The following is a 6,601-nucleotide window of genomic DNA, read 5'->3' on the forward strand; positions in this document are numbered from 1 at the left end:
GAGAAAAATAACTTGCATAAGGTCACAGGAAACTGGCAAGACCAAGTTGCTTGACCTTCAAGTTCAATGGTTTTTCCACTATGGTTCATCTCCCCGTTCAGGCAAAAACTGTTAGTATATTTGGAGATCCATCACTTTGTTACATGAAGGGCAACACAATGTCCAATCTCCCCTGCATGCTTCCACCATTATCATTTGACTGAGGCATCCTCCCCTTATCTCGGGTGAAGTTTTCAGCACTATCACCTGATTTCAATAACTAGGCATGAGGTGCTGGATTTCCTCAATGCAGGTAAGTTGACTCAATTAAAATGATGTAGGCTTGTAGCCCAGCAAGTTGAAGGCTCAGGAGCCAAAGAGGACCTAGAGGAGAAGGACTAGAAATCATGAGTGACCACAGAGGACTCCAGGATGATGGAGCTGGGGTAGATTCCTCAGGCTGGATTTAGGGAAAGAGAAGGGGTAGAAAGTAGGAGGAAGTTTGGAGCAGATGGTACTGTCCATCCTCACATGCGACAAAGGCAGTGTGAGCATGGAGAAACTGAGGCACACACCGAGGAGCATGGGTCTGGGCATCATAAGAGGTGTCAGGGGCAGGAGAAAAGCCTTGAACATCCACCTCCCTGTGCTTCTATTTGTTCAGCTATCACAGTGGAGCTTATTATGGCTCCAGCCAGTGGTCATGGGCAAAACACAGGGCACCACAAGCCACAAAGCTAAGAAGGACATTTTCTTCAGATGTTCTTTCCCGGGCCATGATGAAATGTTGCCTAGGAGTGGTGGAACATACATGCGCAGCATGGAGATGCACCCAGAAGCAGGCATGAAGCTGGCTGAAGAGACAGGAAGATGGCATTGAGGATGGAAGGGCTGGAGGCAGAAAGCAGTCAGCAAACTGTTGGAAGTGTCCTGTAGAGAGGTAGTTAATTGAGCTCAGCTGTTAGTTGGTGTGCTCATCACACGGGTCTGTAGTGATGGGGTTTGACAGCCCAGTGCTGCTTTGCAGAATGAGTGGTGAAGTCAGTCAATTCACAGAGAAAAACAAAACTGTTATCTAATTAATCCCCAAGCATCCACATTTTGCCCCTGTCCCCTGCACTATGCCCTTGAACCACACCCTTTTGCCATCCTCTCTCCATCTTTCCCATCTCTTCCTTCTCCTCTTGCTTTCTGCCTTTCTACCACCCAGCTTCTCCCTCCTAGGGAAAATGCCACATAGGTTTTATTAGATGTGGTACCTGACCACACAGGAGCAGGATGAGCGTTTGGAGATCCCCGAGCCAGCCTACAGTCACACCCCCATGTTCCTTGGAATGCCCTGCCCCTCCTCCAGACAGCTCTGGGACAGTCAGCTGGTCCCTACCCAATGATGCCTGGCCCTGGACAGACACCAGAGCCTTGAGAGTGTCACTTCCCTTGTCCAAGTGTGTAATCAAAAAGTGTGATGACTATTTAAAAAAAATTTTTTTAAATAATTTAGCATAGCAAAAGATATATTGCCATTAATCCCTCTCAAAATACTCGCCCTCATTTTCAGTATACTTATTCCATCATTCTTGCTACATTCTTTCTTTTCATTTTTTTATGTATTTAGTACAGGGTCTTACTATGCAGCTTAGACTCGTAGTGATCCTCCTGTTTTCAGCCTCCCCAGCACTGGGCGTGCACCACTATGCCCAGACTCAGTCACCAGCTCAGCACACCCCAGGGGCAGGGCCAGTGTGGTATGCCAGACCCGGGATCAAACCCTGGGCCCTGTGCTTGACCAAGCAGGTGCTTAGTCTGCTGAGCTATCTCGCCGGCCCTCTTGCTACTTTCTGAAGCAGTCTGGAAGTCTTTATTTGTGCCTCTTCAGCTGTATCTTTAGTTTGTTGTGTGGCTGTCTCTAGGCTTTGAGTCAATTCAAAATGTTTACTTTTCAAGGTCATTTTGACCTTGAGGAAGGGCCAGAAGTCACACAGCACCAGATCAGAGATGAAGGACACAGACACAGACACAGTCACAAGCCTGGGTGGTGCTCGGCAGCTACATTCGCCGTATTTTCCATCGCACCTCATAAAGACATTCACAAAAGAAGATTTCCAGAACTGTGCCAGGAAGTGGCAAGGACAAGGGAAGAAGGATGTTCCAAGAGAGGAGGGGGCTGCTTTAATGGGGGTGAGTGGCAATATGTTCTTTACTGTCATATTTTTTTTAAAAAACATTCATTGTATATCTCAGTCACAACTCACAGGCCTCCTTTTCTTGATCTGTAAATAGCAACCTCATTTGAGACAAGCCCAGAAGCCTCCTCCGTGCTCGCTAGCCATCTCCACATCATAACTACACATGCTAGCATCTCTGCAGCAGGCTGAGGCATGCGGCCGATGAAGGCAAGTGGACAGTCACAGCATCCGCCCCATTTCCTGGTCTCCCACGGCACAGACCAGGATGTCAGGCGCAGCATCTCCAGAGTCCATCAAGCCCCGGGGGACCAGTGTGGCTGCTGAGTCACTGACTCAGCTGACAGATATTGTTCTAATCCTCCAGATCTGCTTGGGAATGGAGAGCAGGGAGGAGGGGCCCAGTGGTAACCGCCACAGACCTCCTGGGGCAGAGAGATGTGCTCCCCAGTCCTGGGCCAAGTGAGCTGGAAGTGTGGCCCTGCTGCCTGGCCACATGGCACTCTAAGGCTTCAGCTGCCATCTGCAGCCCAAATCCCTGCCCTTGGGGCCTGGCGCTGGCTGCACAGGCCTGAGAGTTGGCAAGAAAGGAGGCATCTGCCGCCAGGAGTGGCTTTTCTTTAGCAGCCCACCCAAATGCTGTTTGGCTGCCCTTGTCCCTGAGCTTCTCAAGAGTGAAAAGAGAGAGGGGCAGAGGGAGCTCCAGCAGCTCCGAAGCCCTTCTGTTTTCTCAAGGGTGGTGTGGCAGGTCCACGGGGACTTTGAGTTTGAAAGTGAAATGCTGGCAGAGAATTCATTTCTGACGAATGTGACCCAGATGTTTCTGAGAAATTTATTTTCGTTAATGGAAAATGGCTGAGCTAATAGCTTTCAGAAACATTCCTGTAGGCTACGAGGTGAAGTGTGCTTTGCTTCTGCGCTTTTCATATTTGCTCTGGTTCTCTTATAGAGATGGAAAGAAAGCTATCAGATGAAGGGAAAAGCACAAATAGCAACTTTGTCCCTGTGACAGCTAATGCCAAAATCTCAAGTCTAGCTTGTTTGAGTTGTTGTCTTGACACTACCAATCCTTGAGTGTAGGGTGAGCTCCAAGCTCTTCTCATTATCTACTTAATCTTTGTGACAATGACGAAGCCAAACCTCAGAGGAAATGATGACATGTCCGGCCCAGCCAGAGTCATGTGGGTTTTAGATTCCAGACCAAAAGGCTAGGAAAATGAGAAAGACGCCCAAAGATGACAAGGGGCTGTGGGAGGTCTTCCAGTTGATGCCTCTGCCTTGGGTCACCTCCATTTTATACCCTAACGTTGTCTGAGGCCAGCGGGATTCCTCTTTCTTTAAAGAGGGACACTGTTTTCTGGGTGCAAGAAGAGGACTGTCTTTGACACTTCCAGTCCCCAACATCTGGATGCAACTGTGGTGGGGTCTCTTGTTGTGTTCAGTAAGATGACAAGGTCTTCGATCTGACAGAAGCAGGACCAAAGGTGAGCTTTATCACTGCTGAGGTTGGTGACTTGAAATGGGTGCATCCTTTAGGTTCTTTGTTTTCATTTTCTAGTTCCCAGCTAGGAAGTCCTCTGGACCTCTGTGACTAGGGCTACAGCTGTGAGGACAGCTTTCACAGCCCTGTGCACAGAGTTGGCTCCCGGAGAGGGATGCTTATTGCTCCATGGGTATGAAAATGAGAGAGCTTGGGGCCAGGGAAATGGCTCAGTGGAATAAGTGCTTCCCTGGCAAGCACAAGGGCCTGAGTTCAATTCCCGGTTCCATCAAAAAACAAAACAGAAAATGAGAGAGCAAGTGAGGAGTGAACAGTAGCCTCGGTGAGGCAGAGACTTGGAAGTTCCCATAGTTTGACCAAAAGGAGGAAGACATAAACCCCCTTCTTAGTGTATTTCCCCTACTGGAATCTGGCCTCCTATATGAGAGAAATATGCAAAGGACATCACAGGAACTACATGATGGCTTGAGAAGAAACAAACTTGCTAGCGTTTTGATGGGACTGGTGACCTTTGTGGTTTGTGTGTGGATGTGCCACCAAAGTCTCATGTGGCCATAGGGGGCAGGCTTTTTGTAAACAGCTTGTTAAACCTAGACCTCTTGTTTTCAGGCCCTCACCTCAGGAAACAGAATTACAGCAGGTCCAGCTCAACTCAGCAGGGGCCAGAGTCCTTACTTTGTAAACATCCTCAGCCTTTGCAAGAGGAGGGCAGGGAGATCATGTGAGCACCACCCCTCCCCAGGACAGGTAGCCTGCTTACAGTGTAGGGAAGGAAAAGAGGCTGCTCCTCCCCATCATGCTCTAGGTGCTTCTGTATCTGGCGCTGCCGTGAGCTGCTACCCTTCTGCCATCCACCCTGCCTTCGAGCAGCAGATTATAGACTAAAACTTCTGCAAACTGTGAGCTAAATAATCCTTTCCTCCTTTAACTTTGAGCGTTGAGTACTTCATCTCAACAACAAATGAAAAGTAACCAAGACAGTGGAATGTATCTTTTTCTGTTTATGTGGTGTTTTTTTTTTTTATTTAGGCATTCACTATATTTTCTAATCACCCTTGTGGCTAGAAAGAAACATACATACCTATACAGAAGCACACATACTTACCCAGAATGTCAAACATTATCTTACTTTTCACAGAGGCAGGACAGGATAGAAGATCAAACAAAACTGCGGTCAGGTAAGACAAGCCGAACTCCTGCCTAAGGAATTTCCTTTATGACCTTGGCCACAGCGTTCTTCCTCTTAGCAACTCCAGGAAGAAATAACATCTACCTCTTAGGAATCATTTCTAATCACATAAAACACGCAGCTGATTGGACACTCACCAGCGCAGAGGAGAACACAGAAGTCTCATTCTCATTTTCATTCATACTGCAGAGTTGCTGTTCCTGTCCTAGTTTACAGGTGAGAGCACAGAACTGCCAAGCAGGAGACTTGCTCAGTCACAGAGATAAGAGCATGCACAGAATCAACCTTCCATCCCCTTCAGTTTCTGTCCAACCATGCAACATCTACAGAGCCCAAGAAGTTAGAGGGAGTGGGCCTGTCCGGAAGAGCCAGGCTCCCAAGGACCTCACATCCTAGTGGGAGAAACATTTCTGTGGAAAACATTCACTTCGCTCATTTGCATTTTTGGTTCTATGAGAAAGGGGAGAGTTGGACAGAGGTGGCCGGCATGGCTGTGTCTCTAAAGAATGAGTATCTCTGAGGACAGACTTTGGTCATGTTAGAATAAGAAGGTGGGGAGGTCCTGCAGTGAGGGACTCAGCAAGGCAGCACTGAGGCTGCAGACCTGCAGAGGACTCAGTGGCCGCAGAGCTGATCAGGCCAGCAGAGTGCTGCAGGGGGCAGTCCGTGGTGGCCTTGAGGAGCTGGACAGCACACTGCGGCTGGGATAAAGCATGAGATAAGCCTAACCAGGTTGTTGGTGAGCAGCTTTTCTCATTCCTCTTGACTTTATTACTTTTTTTTTTATTACAAGCCTTCCCAGCTTTCTTAAATCTGCTTGTTGCTTGTGCTTGATCATCCAGCTGAGTGCACACGAGTGACTTCCTGCCAGTCCCCAAGCTTTTTTTTTTTTTTTTTTTTTTGGCTAGAAGAAGCAGCATTTCAGGACAACCTCAGGCTTGAGTGTGGCATTTCCCTCTGCAGACAGTGACAGTCAAACCAGCAAGGCCATCCATGTATTCATTCAAGCGATCGTTCAGCTTTCTCTACAGCGCAGAGGCCACGCTTGCTGGGTTCATCACTGTTTCCATAGCCCAGTGCTCTTCCTAGCACTTCCCTTGCACTCAGCATGACCATTGAATGGTGAGCTGCATGTGAACGGGCACCTACCATGTGCCTGTAGAGCGCTGGGGCTGCTGAGAATAAGAAGGTGGACAAAGCGTGGCCCTGCCCTTGATAAACTTTAAACTTTTCATGAGTTTGTCCTTTGATTCATTCATTCAGTCAGTCAATTCACCATCAAGCATTTAGAGCAGTTTCTAACTCAAGTAGATCATAGTTAAAAGGGGGCGATGGGGAGGAGCAAATTTAAAGTGCAAGAAGCATCTATAACTGGAAATTCAGGTCTCCCATGAAATTTGAAGGTGGGAAGTGAAGCCAAAGCTTCTCCATCTCCTTTAGCATTAGGTATTGACTATCACAAAAGGAGGGAGAGTATGAGGCCTTGCTTGAATGACAGGACCATAAAATCTACCCAAGGCTTTTCTAAATCCACCCTACCTCAGAGGTTTAGGGCCAATAGGTGGAATGGAAAAAAAAAATGCACTTGGACTTTGAAGCTGACCCCCGTTTCCTAGGTGATACTTGTGTGCCATCAATGGGGTCCTTAGGTTCCAGGCAGTTCACAGGCAAAATCTTACAAAGGACTGTTTCATCAGCTCTCTTGGGCAAGATCCACAGCTTGCAATGAGAGAAGGTGCATCTTCAGCA

This window comes from Octodon degus, unplaced genomic scaffold (assembly GCF_000260255.1).
Source record: "Octodon degus isolate 3935 unplaced genomic scaffold, OctDeg1.0 scaffold00062, whole genome shotgun sequence".
In the NCBI taxonomy this organism is placed as follows: domain Eukaryota; kingdom Metazoa; phylum Chordata; class Mammalia; order Rodentia; family Octodontidae; genus Octodon; species Octodon degus.